The sequence below is a fragment of the Quercus robur genome, chromosome 8, assembly GCF_932294415.1.
Source record: "Quercus robur chromosome 8, dhQueRobu3.1, whole genome shotgun sequence".
Taxonomy (NCBI): domain Eukaryota; kingdom Viridiplantae; phylum Streptophyta; class Magnoliopsida; order Fagales; family Fagaceae; genus Quercus; species Quercus robur.
In genome coordinates, this window is record NC_065541.1 from 54,061,449 (window position 1) to 54,078,713 (window position 17,265).

General features: G+C 32.7%; 1 pseudogene; it reads left to right on the forward strand.

Moving 5' to 3' along the window:
• Positions 1–273: 273 nt before the first annotated feature.
• LOC126697049 (gibberellin 20 oxidase 1-like) lies at positions 274–3,186 on the forward strand (annotated as a pseudogene).
• Positions 3,187–17,265: the final 14,079 nt, after the last annotated feature.

Consider the following 17,265-nt stretch of genomic DNA (forward strand, 5'->3'; position numbering starts at 1 on the left):
ATATACACTTAGATTAGGTTAGAATAAAAATTCTATCTTGTATAAAATATATATATATATATATTAACATGATGCTTTCATTTATTCTCCTCCCGAAAAAATTATTAGATAATTCTAGAATACAGTAACATGATGCTTTCTTCTTTTATATTTATGATAGTTCATATCATGAATTTAATTAGTGAGATCGGCTATAAGTATAAGAGAATAAGTATCACGTTATCATATTCTAAAAGTACTTTACTTTCTTCCCATCCACAATTTTTTTCTTTTTCTTTTCTCTCTTAGGGGAATTTTGACAAGCATGCCCCCATAAATCTAATATATATGAAGGCGATAGCTGGTTTCATACAATAAAACAAGTAGTTTCCATGGCTGTTTAATTACTGAGCTTCCCCTTGAACGGCCTTGGCTTTTCTCTCCTCTCGCGGCGCCGCCCCCCCCCCCCCCCCCCCCCCCTAAAAAACCTTCCTTTTTTAAACTCTCTTTTCCTCTTTCCTCCTCCACTACCCCTCTCTCTCAACCAAAATAGTTATCCAATTCTTGGATCATAAACTTGTTGCACTTCAAACATGCCATTAATGCTTCCTAGTAAGCTTCCCTCACCAGCAAACGAAACAAATAATGAAAATGATAAAAAAAAAGCTCTGGTTTTTGATTCATCGGTTCTTCAATATGAATCCAACATACCATCACATTTCATATGGCCTGACCATGAAAAACCATGCGCTGAGTTGCCAGAACTTCTAGTTCCCCCTATAGACTTGAAGGCCTTCCTCTCTGGAGACCCACTAGCAGTCTCAAATGCTTCTCGGCTAGTCAATGAGGCATGCAAGAAGCACGGGTTCTTTCTAGTTACAAATCATGGCGTAGATTCAAGTCTATTACTTAAAGCACACGAGTACACGGACAACTTTTTTGGCATAAAACTCTCAGAAAAGCAAAGAGCTCAAAGAAAGCATGGTGAACACTGTGGTTACGCTAGTAGCTTTACTGGCAGGTTCTCCTCCAAGCTTCCATGGAAGGAGACACTTTCTTTCCGATATTGTGACAGTGATCACTCCTCCAAAATTGTCCAAGACTATTTATTGAATGTGATGGGAGAAGATTTCAGACAGTTCGGGTAAGGAAAAAAAAAAAAAAAGAATTATATTATATAGAATACAAGAACATGTTTGATTCGTTATCAAAAATGTTTTCTCGATTTCAATTATGGTTTTCATTTCCCAGGAAAAGTGAAAAGCATCTTGCACTTTTCTTGGACCCATTTTCACATCATGAGTTTTCATGACTTTTTTTTTTTTACTCTAATTACAACTAAATACATTTTCTACGTATCTATTATCCCATGAGTTTTCCTCATCTATGGGAACAAGCAGAGGGGTACAGATGATTTTTATTCGGTTAATTAAGTTATGTACCTATTTTGCTTTTTCGTTAAACTATCGGTTTGTTTTGTTTTAGGAGGGTGTACCAGGAATATTGTGAAGCCATGAGTACTCTATCTCTGGAGATCATGGAGCTTCTGGGAATGAGTCTTGGAGTTGGCCAAAAGTACTTCAGAGAATACTTTGAAGGACATGATTCAATAATGAGATTAAACTATTACCCACTATGCCAAAAGCCAGATCTAACCCTAGGAACGGGTCCACATTGCGATCCCACATCTTTAACAGTCCTTCACGAAGATCAAGTTGGCGGACTTCAAGTGTTCGTAGATGACAAATGGCACTATATTGGTCCCAACCCAGATGCTTTTGTTGTCAACATTGGTGACACATTTATGGTGAGATTATCAAGTTAATTTTTGAAGTTAAATTACATATAGTTTGCATGTTCCATGAAAAATTAAATTTTGTGATGCCTGTGTTTTGCATGCATCAAGAACAAGTTGTGAGTTAATAGGAGCGAATCAAGAGAACAGCGATGGTAAAAAGTTTGGGTATATAAAGTCGCTCTTAGTTGACTACTTTTGATTATGTGATTCATGTTCCCTAGCCTTTCATTTTTAATAAAAAATTCTCCACCTAAGGGCCAGTTTGTACGTACCACATACTTTTTTTTTTTTTTTGGGCTACAGTACAACCACAAACTTTCATAACCGAAAGGTTATAAATATCATTTTGTTCCAAAATAGATTAGATGCTTCTTGTTTTTTTTTTTCTGGATTGTCCCAATATATATGCATTTCTAAAAATGAAAGGATTTATCTATTTATCTTTTCACATTATCATCAAATATAGATGCACCCTTTTTTACCCACCTAAGGGTATTTTAGGAAGATTGTTATTTATAAAAACAGGTAAAAATTCTCATATATATATATATATATATATGTGTGTGTGTGTGTAAAAAAAAAATGTATGAAAGATGTGAAATAAATTGTGTGAGAAAATCATTACCGATCTTATAATTTCTATTAAAAAATAAAATGACAATCTATGTGTATTGCAACTTTGAGCCTTGACAACTTAAAAGTTGAGATAGAGAGTAATAAAGGTTAAATGTGCAAACTTTCAGGCCCTTTCAAATGGGATTTACAAGAGTTGCTTGCACAGAGCAGTGGTAAACAACAGAAGTGTTAGGAAATCTCTTGCGTTCTTTTTATGCCCAAGGAGGGACCGAGTTGTGACTCCACCAGGAAGCTTGGTCAATGCTGAAAATCCAAGAGCATATCCAGACTTTACATGGCCGACTTTTCTCGAATTCACGCAGAAACATTACCGGGCCGACATGAAAACCCTTGATGCTTTCTCAAACTGGCTTCAACAGAATCATCATCACAAGGGTATCCAAGAAAACACAAAATGATAATTTTGAACTGTCCGTTACCCATTATGCTGACATGAATGGGCAGAGAGTGAGAAGTGAAGGATTTGGTGTTTTTTGGTGGGACTGTGAGGAAAAAGGTAACAGAAACTCCAAAAAGGAGGCCTTTCTTTATAATTAGCTTCTAGTGTGGTAGTGTTGGAAAGAATCATCAATCATGTATTGTGAATTAAGCAAATTATAGGAATAAAGAGCTTATAATGGGCTCCACATGCATGTTAAATTTTCGTTGTGTCAAAACAACTACGTATATGTGTATGTTAAATGCGACCTAATAGGTGCATTTTTGTTGTATTACAATTTCCTTCACTTCATGCTAATTAAAATCTAACAAATTGTACGGATATAGTTCCTTTTAAGGGCATTTTTGCAATTCAATTTATGTATATTTTATTTTTTTAGTCTCTTGTACAGAGAGAATTAAAGTTAAAAATCTTCATTCCCACTTATTATAACTATTGAATAATAATAATAAAATCTCTCAAAAAGAACATTAGGGCTACCTTTTCAACCCATGAAAGGATAAGCCCGTTTCATTTGCATGGACTTAATTAATTTAATACAACAAAATATGTTCAAGTGAGATATATATATATATATATATATATTGTGTTAGCATATTTGACTTTGAAATTTGCATAACTTTCCATTTTCCGTACAAAAGAAAAGGGAATAAATAAAAAGGTGCTTCAAGAACCAACAGGGGACTATTATTTGTTCTTCCAACCACAGTCACTTATCTTCACAGCTAAGATAATTTCCATCAAGGCCACAATGAAATTCTTATTTGATTAAATTAAGAGGAAAACAAAAATTGGTAATAATGGACCTGCAAGTACTAGTTTAATAAGAAAAGACAGGCTCTATTGATGTAAATACAACTCAACATTTATACATTCGAATATGATTATATACAACCTTTATGCAACACTATTGGTCTTCTTCATGCACTTACCTCAAGTTGCTATTCTGCTTTGATTGTGAGGGGGATAAATGTGCCATCAACTTGCAGCTAAAATTTATCCAAAAAAACACTTAAAACGAAAGTCTTTATTTACTAACTTGCAGCTTCAGTTAGTTTCAATCAAAAGAAACTAATTATTATTAATTTATAATAAATGAATATAATATATATTAGTGGATGTCTTATATTGTGAGGTTTTAATAAACTGTACATAAAAATTTGAAAATTTAAAACTAATCAAATAAGCCAACTGATACATAGATTAATGCTTAGTTTAGCTTAAAAAAATTTAAGATAATTTATCTACTTATAATAGACACACATCCTCAGAAGTAGCCCTTTATGATTATTAATTGGATGAAACCTTGTAAAAGTAACCCTTAAATTTTTAGTTGAATTTTGTCTTCTGGCTAAGAGAGAGAGAGAGAGATGCTATGTTTTGAAAGCAAACTGGCTTTTTCTACAAATAAAGTTGCTTGAAGATTAAATGGTCCAAAATCCAAATCAATCAACATCATAAACAGAAATCTTCAACTGTGTAAAAACTAAAAACTTCACGTTTCATCTTTTCACGTGGAAATAAAAGCTTATGAGTTCATTGCTATTCTTGATCAAATTAAATATTGTTTTCTAGTCCACCAACTTGGGTCCCCAAAGGCCCAAACTCAAATACAAGTTCCTTTTATAGACACTCTCCAACACTTCTTATAGTCAAATATTTTTCATGTTGTTATTAAAAGAATATATATATAAGAGTTTTTCCAGAATTATGATCAAGGTCTAAAAGCCTGTGTCTTAATATTTCAATTTTTGAAACGCTCAAATATCGACATAAACAATTGGATTTTAAGTTTAACTAGCAATATAGAGTTAAAACAATCAAGAACAAAAGTCAATTTGGTAGGTATGATTAGTACTCCAAATATATAGGAAGATCTCATATATGACAGATTGATAGTTAATTTTCATATTTGTTGATTGACTCCAATAGCAAGCTAGTTTTTCTGTTTCTGTTAAATTTATCATATATGCTCCTCATCTGTATACTATTTTTTTCACCTATACTATCTTTTGTATTCTGTCCTAAGTTTAATATAGTTTTCTTAGTTTGGTATGCACACGATGTTTGCCTTCTGTGGCTAATTAAAGATGAGATAGGCTATTACCGCGTACCCTTGGCTTCTGTGGCTAATTAAAGATAAGATAGGCTATTACCGCGTACCCTTGGCGTGATGGACTGATAGTCACTCTATAAGTACAAAGTTCTTGTGGAGTGTACGGAGCAAAGGTTAGAGTTCAAGTCTTTAGAAATAAGTTTCACACACATATACACTTAAATTAGGTTAGAGTAGAATTTCTATTTTGTATAAAAAAAAAGAAAAAAGAAAAAAGAAAAAAAAAGGAAGATGAGATAGACTTAGTCTGGCAGTGTCAACTTGCTGTACTACAATGCAATTTAACACAATTCTCAAGTGGAAGAGTATCTGACCAACCCTTCTGAAAAGAAATGGTGAAAGAGTGTAGATACGACACTAATTGTTTAATGAATGGTTACTTTCAATAATAAACTTGGCAGAGATCGGTCCAAAAAACTTGTGCGCACTGGACCCGTTAAGATATGGACATGAGATAACTTGTTCATATCTCAACTGATATAAAGCATTGGATACAAGAGGATTCCACAGTACACTTCTCAATAACATAAATATCCACGTCTTTGTCATGACTCATGCAGAATCATCATCAACTTACTATGAAATGATTGCCTTGTATTGGTTAAAGTTATCCTAATATAATATTGATGTCAAGAAGCAACGAAAAAAATAAGGGACTGTGGCACCTTGATTAATGGTCCCATCACTTGAGCTAATTAACATTTTATTTGTCTTAATTGGACAAGAAGCTGATTTGTTTTCAGAAAACAGTTCTAACAAGAATGCGACTACTATGACCATGAGAATATACTATAATATATGTTTGGCATTGCTTTATCACTCACATGAACCGCCAATCCACAAAAGTCACTGCAACTTCCATGTGTCTTTTTCATCCGACTAGGCAAACTTTGTTTCATTTAGAGAGAAAATGATGGATTTAGCCTATCACTAATTAGAGGCAGCTTCGTCAGTTTTCTCTCTGATAATGACCCAAATGTTAAAAACCAGGAAGTGATAACACCATGACTGAAAAGCAACATAAAAAATAAGTAAGAAGCGTCGTTCAAGAATTCACCTATATAACTTTGGACCTGCTCCGATCGTTTTAATTGAAAACCTTGTATAAAGATTTTTTTTTTTTTTTTTTGGGTGTATTTTCTAGTGTTTAATAGCATCATAAATTATTTTTAGAGATTGTGGGTTTTAGTTATCTCAACTAGTAAAGTTTTTTATGGTTATATAAGAGATTTGGAATTTATCAGGAGTGGACGCCATAAATTTAAACTCTCTAAAAAAAAATTATTTTCAGAGATTGTTTTCAACAATTTTTTTTTTCAAAAAACAACTTTATCTCATAGTAAACTAAATAAGGGAAATTATGAGATTGTTTTTCAATTCATTTAAGGTTATTACCAAACATAGGAAAATAAGACAGTTTTATAAGAAATATAATGACTCATAAAGATGTGCATGCTTTACATCATCGCTGGAACAAATAGAGTCATAAGATATTAAAATGTACATGCGTCACATAATTATGAATGAATTTCATAAAGGGCAAATATGTACATCAAATGCATAAGATTTTATTCTGAATGCCACAACAATTTCTTATTGCCTCGTGACATAATCAGAAATGGCTAAAGATAATCCGAACCGCTCGCATTGTGCATATATATTTAATCGATAGCGATTTTCACAAAGGTTTTATTTTTTATCCCTGAAACAGCAGAAAGACTAAACTACTCTAATGGCTGTCCAATTAGATTGGCACTGGCTTGATTCAACTCTTTTCTTCTATAGGACCAGGGTTTGATAGGAACTCTAATAATATTTAATTAGGTACGGTAATATAGTCTTTATTTGTTTGTTTGTTGGTTGGTTTGTTTGTTTGTTTGTTTTGTTTTTTTTTTTTTTTTTTTTTTTTTAATTTTTTATATATGAGAAAACATAGTCTTTATTTTATATTATATGATATATTCCCTATCAATGTATAAACAAAAGTGTACATACACTTCCCCCATAAAAAATAATATTAATAATAAAAAATTATTAAAAAAAAAAAAAAAAAGTGTACACACACACTTGCATGCCAAACAGCCAAAGGATCTCTTGACCTAGTGGACTGGCGCCTCCAGCTTCTCCCAAAGGAATTTGACTTCTCAGAGCAAATTAAAGTCGTATCTATATATCGGTACTTGAATTACTTGGCCTTTCGATCGTTTCATTAAGCAGAGTATATATGAAAGAGGACAAAACTCACTTTATAAAACTATATATAGATATAACATATGTTATGATAATAACAGTAACAATAACAATAATTACTTCTCTCGAAATTTAAAGGAATGAAACTTTTTCCCAAAATTTAAAGGGAATGACACTTTCCTTATTTGAGATTTGAAGAAATTCGACATATTAATTAGTCACTCAGTTAACAACAGTAACAGAATATTCCAAGTTAAAAAAAAAAAAAAAAAAAAAAAAAAAAAAAAAAAAAAAAAAATTGATCAAGCCCTAATTACCATGGTTAGTGAAAGCTTTTTGGATTAAATATATCAATTCCTTTTCTCCAAAATTCTATATTAAAAAAAAAAAAAAAAAAAAAAAAGAGAGAGAGAGAGAGAATGAAAATTTATTTTGCACAATCCCAGTACTAGTAGCAATTAGCAACTCCAAGCAGGTATATATGGTGAACTGCTTTGGGTTTAAAGTTGATACACTAGTGTAATTTTTTTTTTTTTGGTTTATTCCATTAGGAATTAAGGGGGTGTTTTATGCTTTTTTTTCCTGACTTATTTAATAAATTTGAGTGTTTTCTCTGATTTTTCTATTTTTTTCAAAAGCTTCATTCGGTTACTGTTCACCATAAATGCCTAGAGTTGCTTATTACTCGTGTTGTGCAAATAATTTACTAGTAGAAGTATTTTTTGTGGGTAAGTTTGTTGATAAGGAATGGTAATATTTAGCCCAAAAAACTCTTATGGGTCATATATAACTATAGGGCTTGGTCAAGGAATGTTTTCAAATTTTGGAATATTTAGTTATTAATTTACAATAGAATGATAAATTAATGCGTAGATTTTCTTCAAATCTCAAGGGAATGGAATGTTATTTCCCTTAAGTTTTGGAGCGAAGTATCATTCCTTCAAATATTATGGAAGATTTTTGTAATATATCTTAATAATAATAATAATAATAAATATTCTTTAATTTTCAAAGTTATAAAGAGTATTAAATTATTATATGTTACTCAAAACCAATTATAACTCACCCTTTTATAGGATTAAATGAATCCAACAATAAACAAATTCTATGTATAGTCTTTTTTACAATTCTCTTATTTGGAGTTTTTCTTAATATATTAAGTAAAAAAGATGGGTTCAAATTATACCTGGTGTAACTCTAAAGAGTAACATTTTTTTTAAAATCATTGAATTTAAGTAGATCCAACGGTCAAAAAAAGACCTTAATTAATGCTAATATTTTGATTAGGATCTTATTAATTATCCCTCATTTGTTATATTTTATATCTATCTCTAAACCCAAAAAAAGTGTTATATTTGACTCTCTCTCTACGTTTCTCTCACTGTCTATCATAGCAAACCTTGAAGCTTGTTCATCCACAGATTCTTCAATACCCTATGAAATTTCAGATAGAGATGTAGAGTTCTTATCACTCACAGGACCACTAACATAGCTTGTAGTCACTCCAAAATCAACACCAAAACTTCCAAAATTCAACTTGGTTATTTCAGATTCTCCATGGATTGTAAAATTGGTTGTTGCTGCCTGTATTCCTTAAATTGGTAAGTCAGTCCGTATGTAATCCAAGGTAGATGATTTTTATTCTTATTTGGGGCATGTGTACTTTTAAATAAGAGTTTGTTGATTTGGTTATCCAATTAATTTTAAAAAAATAATAATAATAAAAAAGAAAAAAGAAGAGTTTGCTGATTTGTAAGCTAAGTTATGGTTGTAATAATTATTTGATGTTTTCTGAACATTGTATATGTGTTTTGCTACTTGAAAACTATAGATTTTGTCATTTTTTGTCTCTATTGCCTAGTTGATTTTCTTATGAATGAATTATTGCCATTGTAGGCATGTGTTTTTGTCAATCTTCTTGTTGGAGGAGTTACATCTTCCACAACGTCAGCTTGTTATTCTTCCAAACCATATCCATGTCCCTGAGTTTGAAAGAACCAAGTTGATTTTTGGAAGTTTTGGTGCTGATTTTGGAGTGACTACAAGTTGTGTTAGTGGTCCTGAGAGTGACAAGAGCTCTACATCTCTATCTGAAATTTCACAGGGTATTAAAGAATCTGTGGATGAAGAGGCTTCAAGATTTGCTATGATAGACAGTGAGAGAAACGTTGAGAGAGAGAGAGTCAGAAGTAACACTTTTTTAGGGTTTAAAGATAGGTATAAAATATAATAAATGAGGGATAATTAATGAGATCTTAATCAAAATATTAGCATTAATGAGGGTCTTTTTTGACCGTTGGATCTATTTAAATCCAATGGTTTAAAAAATGTGTAACTTGAACCCATCTCTAATTAAAAATATGCATTTTATAAATACTTTTTCATGAAATTTATTGCACATTGTAAGGATTAGCGAATAGTAATAATAAAAGAGCAAGACTTAGGTACAGTATTTATGTGATGTTTCTTAAGTTCTCATCTTAAGATTTTGTCATGTGACTTTTTTCTCATGGGATGAAAATGTATTTTTTAGTTAAGTCCCCACATGATAAAATCTTGAAAGGAGAATCTAAAGAATAACACATAAAGTACTGTACATAAGTTTTGTCCATAATGAAAATAGAATCTTTTGAACTTTTCTTTAAATCCTCCTTATGATACCACATAGCCTTTTGAAGGCTCATATTTTCCACACCAATCATCACTATATATAAAATAGGCAGTAACTCGTGTATTGCATGAGAAACTTGAACAATTTTTTTTTTTTTTTTTTCATTTTATATTCGCTAAATATGGAATTTAATAACTATATTACTTATTAATTAGCATTTATTATAATTGGGTTTATATATCAAACTATCTATTCCACAATTTAAAGAAAGTATAATGTGAGAGGATTTTATTGAAGGGTGTAAGTATAGGAAGTTTTCTTGGTATCCTTATAGAATTTTAAACTTGTTATATGTCAGTTCACACACCAATCAGAACTTATTGTTGTATTAGACTAAAATGATTGAACACTAATATTTTTTTTATTTAATTGGTTTTTAGTTTTCAAAGATATATAAAGATTGTTGGAGGTAAACCCGTTAGAATTCACCAATATTCTGTTAGTTCTATTAGTCTAAAGCAACTCATCCTAAACATATACTAAAAACTCATCGCTAGCTAAATTATTTATTCTCTTATATTTATTTACAAGGCCATGTTCAAGTTACATACAGTATTACCCATTAGAATTCACCATTATTCTATTATTTCACCTCCATCACCTTGAACCTGAATTGGTTGAGAGAGAACCCACAACATATTTTAAAACCCTTGAACCAAAGTGGTATAATGCTAGCAAAAATTTTACCAAAAACAAAAATGAAAATAATATTAGCAAAATTACACTAAGGAGAACAGAATCTATCAAGCAGATGTAGGTATTATTTCTGCTAGAAAATTTAGTCACACTTCAAAATCAGTGGGTAATGCACGTCAGTAAATTATATAGAGATATATTTGTGTGTACATTTATCATTTTATGAATTATAAATTATTTTTTTTCCTACATATTAGTTAGAACTGTGCATGATGCACCTTGCTATGTTCTAATCATAGAAAGGTCCCATCTGTTCATGTTAAGAATTAGTCTCAAAATTGGTTGCGACACCTAACTACCCAAGCGTAGCATGTGAACCTAGAATTGTCACTCAAGTAAATAGTATATACATTATGGTGCAAAAAATATAAGATTCATAAACTCTCTGCATTTAGAAAATGTCTCACATCAATGCGTTCCTATAGAAAATGCCAAACCTCTTTCTATGATGAGAGTCACATTCAGTTCTAATCAAGTTGACAGCTGAACCATGTTAAGTATGAAGTATGAACAGATTAGTGTCGTGGGTATTCATATTTGCTTTTGTAAACAAAGGCTAAAAAGCCACAAGCTGCGTATCTAATTGAAACTGGTTTTCTATAAATTTCCCTTAACCCCGCAAAGTCAGATACTGCCAATATTGCAATAGTCTAAAGATGGAGAGCTTCCCACGTGGTACTCTCTTAATAAATTTCTCTTTATAATGATTAATGAACATAACCGTTCTAAGATTTTTTTTTTTTTTTTTTTTTTTTTTTTTTAGGGGGGTGGCAACTAGAAGTTATTAAAAGCCATACATTTGTCAATATGTGAACGAAACAAAACATCAAATTAATACGAACATATAACAAAATAAGATGTCTATGTAGTATCTAAAGAGCACCAAGTTTATAAATTTAAAACTATCCAAATTTATAAGCATTTAAAAATATTTTAGTTTTTCAAATTTATTAATAATTATATGATGGTTCTTTATCAAAATTTCAAAACTATCAGCACTGAAATTTGCAAAAAGCTACAAACCCTGGGCACCCATACCTACCAATATGAATCAACAAAAATGACTAACATATGCTAAATTTGCAATACATTGAAGTTTGAGATTCAAAACTTAATGAGAAATTCAAATTCATGTGAAGTCTAAACTACACCTTAGAGACTTGTTTTCATGACATATTGGCAAAAAATAAAACGCGAAAAAAAAGAGACTTAATTATCTAATGCATACTAGATATTTATTGCACTCTTTTAAAAAAAAAAAAAAATTATTACTTATCAATATAGATATTTATTGCACTCTTTTAAAAAAAAATTATTACTTGTCAAAATAACTATAACTACATATAATATAAATATATATTCAAAAATGTAAAAAGTTTACTCATATAGTAGAACATATATTTTTTTATAAAACGTGAGATGCATATATAAATTTTCTGGAAATGTAGATGTAAAAGAAAGATTAGTGAAGCCGTGAATTAATCCAAATACTGTAATTCTTTAGTTGTTTTTGTGGGATCCTCGGCAACAACCGGCCATTAACCTTTATCAAAAACCATGAATATATATATATATATATATATATATGAAATCATTGAAGATATTTTTTTAGTAGAAGATCGATAAATACATACCTATAACGTTGCTAGGTATGGTAGTTAGAAGAAGAGGATTTGTCTTGAGAATTTGGGGATGGTGAATTTGACCACACCAAGAAAAATGTATAAAAATTTCATTGGATAGAATTTAAAATTGTATTGAAATTAGATTTTTAATCAATTTAAGAATTATAAGAAAGGGCTAATTATTGATGGTGGTGGGAAGAAAAAGTTGATAAGAATTGTGGGAAGAGGAAGCCCGAAGAGAGGGAATCACCAAGTGGAATCCACCCGAGGGGCAATTGGGCCAAAGTTATTCATTAAATCAGGCTCAACTCAATCAGGACCATTAAGTCAGGGAAATAGAGGAGGACAATCCGCCCGAGGGGCCTGAAGAGCAGACACTTCTCGAGAGGCCAGAGGCAAGCCACCAAGGCCATAAGGTTGAAGGCCGAGGAGAGGATCCTAGTGAAGTATAAGTAAGGACAGGAGGAAAATTCCAAATCAAGCATCCAACACCTCCACATTCGATACACTATACTAACTCAGCTTACCACATTAATGGCAAAATGACCCTTGAATTGTGCCCCCATAGCCTACAGCCTACTCTACCACCACCTGCAAGGCAAGGATTAGACAGATATCTTAGGAAAGGTTGATAGCCCTCTAAATGGAAGGCTGAGATGCAATCCAAACAACTATATATAGGAAGGGAGGTCCTCCTTGAAGGAGGATCAAAAAAAGTTCAAAGAGAGAAAGTAATCATTGTGAAACCGAGAAGTGTATTTCTAAAGAACCCTTGCTTCTCAAATAGCCCAAGGAAGAACTTAAATAAGAATTTATCTCTCCCTGTTATATATAATTCTTTACAGAAATTGTTATCCTTGCCACTTTTTTTGCTCTAATTACAAAATTGTGGCTATAAGAACTTGACCAACCACTTTTACAAATTAGTTGTATTAGGCCTTCATCGTAACCCAGACTCATCCAAGTTGGGCCAGGTTGCTAGTTTTCCCCCTTATAGGAATAATAAAGGTGGGGGTTTATTAAAAAAACATTTAAAAGAAGAAGAGCTGCGTATTAAAACAAGTTGTCACATTTCTACGTATTACAGTAGTCGAAATAAAATAAAAAGGAACAAAAATCGATAAACTTCAGTTATAGATATAACCCTTAATAGAAAAAGAAAAAAAGTGATAGAAAAAAAATGTTGAAAATTTTCACAATGTGATATAGTAACCAAAATAAATTAAAATTAAAATAAAATAAAAAGCAAAGGAAAGGAAAAAAAAAAAGATAAAATTCATTAATAAATTAACCTTAATAGAAAAAAAAATGTTGATAATAACAACAATTAAGTTTGTGTCATTCTAAAAAATTGATAAGGCAATACAGGAAAGCTTGACAACTAAATAATAATTTGGCACTAATAGTTTTTAAGCCCAACTTTTATTATATAATATATGATATTTATCATTATTTGTAATTTCAATTTTTATTTTTATTTTTATTTATAGCTATATTTGTATTTTTTTTTTTTTTTTTTGTGTAAGCTATATTTGTAAATTTAATTCTACTATTGTTTATTATTTTTACTTTTATTTTCCTAGGGCTCTCAATTTCAACATGTAGTTTAAGAAAAACCAATTCACTTTTGCTCTCAATTTTACTTTGTGCTCGATTGTCTCATTTCTCTATGAGAATTGTAGTCCAACGGTTAGAAACGGGCCTTGGGAAATTAAATGAGAATTTGGATGTGGAAACAGGCCTGGGGCAGAGCCGCAGATAGAATGTTTTAACATTGGGTTTGGTCGAGTTCAACCTCATATGGGCTTTGTTTGGTTGAATCTGATTGGAGTTATTATAAATATGAATTGGGCTTCAGTTTAAATTGTCATTCTACTGCTAGTGCTTACCAAAGAGACATGACCAAAATAGAGCCTATATAGGCTATAATAACATTTAAGGGCCGAAGTACCTATTGACCGTAATAAAACTTACCAAAGTTCCTAATGCTTATTATTCTATTAGACTTAAGTGATAGTCTAATGATAATAATATTTTTTATTACATCCTAGTTATCCGTTTATGTATATATTATATCTCTTTCAATTGATTTTAGTCTTTCATCAATTTTTTTCTTTAAACTATTATACTTCTTGTCTGTTTTTCCTTTTACTTTTACTACACTATCACTATTGGTCTTTTCTTTTAAATTACCATTATTATTGTTTTTCCTACCTTTGTTGACTTTTCCTATCTCATCCTTTGTTTCAAGTTTCCTACGTAGAGATTCTTTAAAAGCACTATTTTCTTTTAACATGTCATTGCTTATAACTTTCCCTACATCTTCTTTTGTCTTTAACTTTCTACATATCTTTTCACTATTCTGTCTTCCAGTCATTTCTTTTGTTTTGTCTTGTACTATAGTATTAGTCTTTTCTTGTTCTATCTCTTCTTTTAACTTCCTACGTGGAGATTCTTCAAGAGTACCATTTTCTTTCTTTAACACTTCTTTTACTCTTTTTTCATTATTTGTCGTTATTATGCTTCTATATTATTGATGTGCTCTCTCCTGGGTAGTTAATGGTATCAGAGCCATGGATGGTAGGTATATGAGTTTTATTTCTTTGCAATTAAGAAGTTACTAAGAATTTTATTACTGCATAGCCACTACTTGGTCCTTGTTAGCGTTAGTTAGCCTAAAGACTCGTTGGCAAACCATAGTTTCGAGTTGGTCAGCCCGTGATGTTAAGCCGACGGACAGGCGTTGTTTGGGTGGTCCCGCAATGGAGTTTCCCGGGGAGGTGGTCCCGATAGCAAGGATACTAATGGTTAGTAATAGTTCCGCCAGTAATTACTAATTGCTTGGAAATAGAATAAATACATTTATCAGCTCATCATCTGTTTGCTTGTTCACACTTAGGTTAGGCACACACTAATTTGAAACATGGACTATGATGATATAGATTATGATGAAGGTTATAGCATGAAAGATATAGGTTATAATTGGTCAAATAGTGATATGGATTATGGTTCGAACCTGTAGGGGCCTTTTTTGTGTATTGCGTTGGGCTGGGCTGCCTCCTGCGGTAATGGGCCCGAATGTTTCTGAGTAAGGGAGTTGAGACCGGTTCAACTGTAACTCAACTTGGGCCAGTTTGTGCACAAACTATGCCTCATCTGCCAGGAGTATGCTTACGGCAAGTAGAATTGTTTCAGATGAGTTACGACAGGCAGACATAATAATAATAACAAAACAGAGTACTCTGACTATTTAATGAAAAATGTCCAAGTAATCCCTACTTATAAAACATAATTACAGTCGTGATAATGTCATTTACAAAGAAAGTAAAGGAGAAAGAAAGTAATATGAACTAATCAAGAATGGGCATAAAGTCAAGTTTAAGTTTGGTCCGCAAAAGCAAAACCAAAGAGGGGAGAACGCCTTCTCTCAATACAAATAATCTCCCAGAAAAAGATCCTACCGTAGGGATTAATGGTTTTGAGGGAGTCGGACCTGAATGGTTAATGCCCAAAAGGAATCCTTATTATGTTTTGGAAGAGAGCAGGATTTGAAGGGGGAGAGAGGGAAATCGACTTACTGGTGCATGCCCATTGTATTATCTCTCTTTTTTCCTCTATTTCCTCTCTCCTTTCCTCTGTTTTCTCTCTTATCTTTTTCTTTTCTTTCTCTTGTTTTCTTTTACTCTGCTTTCTTTTACTCCGTGAATACCCTCTATTTTTCCATCTCCTTTTCAGGGCACGGCAAGGGTTCTTTTATAGTGCCTGCCGTGACCAGATTTTACCACTTTGCCCCTTAACCGCATTTGTCTGGTCTGGGCGTACTTGCCGACCACCAAAGGGTTCGTCTGTGTGCCACTCACCCTTGCCAGACAAAGGCAGGTTTGTTTCATTCGTCAATCCACCGTAGCACTCTTACCTGCCACGGCGTAAATGCTTTCTCTCTCTTTCCCTCAAGGTATGCACCTAACGGTTCCCCCCTCAACCTTGCCTCTTTTGGGTGGTCTATCATCCCAGCAAGACGTACCTCCCAAAAGGGCTTGGACAGGAGCCACAAAATAGGTCTTTTCCCCTCTCCCCACCACCAAACCATACCCCCTTTACCTTTTACCTCTGGCCCATGACCCCATCACGTCTCATATTGGCTGGGTACAGGCTGGTGGTGCTTGGGCCTTGCGCGTGCTTTCCTTTTAGATATGTCCAAAAATCTGCCTACTGTTCATGCGTTTGCGGTGATCTGGAGGCTCGCTGTCCGTGTTTTTTGACCTCTTATTGGGCTTTTCTTTGTTTTCCCGCTCCATTCAAAAGCTGGACTTTGTCTGATGATGGGCCTTACATTTCTTTGGCCCACTCTTTGGTTTTCTTTATTTCTTGCAATGTTGTACTATTATTCCTGCCGTAATAACTTAATCCTGCTGGGTCTCTTTTGGGCCAGCTGTTTATTCCTTATCTCAGTGGCTTGACATGACCACTGTTTGCTTTTACTTATGGGCTTCTATGTCCCTTTGGGTTTTCCTTTGGGCATCCACGGTCCGTTTACTTTCTTTGGGCTTCCTCAGCCCATTTGCTAATTCCACACTCCCATGAGTTTTTTACTAATTTCATTGGGCTTCCCTGATCCAATAACCTTATTATCATCTTTGGGGTTTATGGGCCTGCCATAAACCCCTTACTTTCTTAGTTTACATTACATTGGGTCTGCGGCGGCCCTTTCTCGCTTTTCTACCTCATACACTGCCCATGAGATGCTATTTCTTTCTTTCCGGGCTTCTTTGAGCTCACTTGCCTCTTCAAGACCCACTTGTTTATTTCTTGGGCATGTGATCCATTATTCCTACCGTTTGGGCCTAATGGTTTTGTTGCCTACTTTGTCAATTCTTCATTGCCCTTATTATTGGGCTTTCTTTCTCACAAATGGCCCTCATTAGAACCTATGTCAAACAAAAATTTACCATTCGACAATATATTTGTCCTTAGGAAAGTAACTTATGAACAAAAATTGTATAATATTATAAGATAGATAATCGAAATATGTGAATTATATAGAAAGGAAAATTCTAGCCTTCAGCACCTAAGGGCATAGAATCATCTCTTCCGAGAGTCTTTTTAATAGGTTTC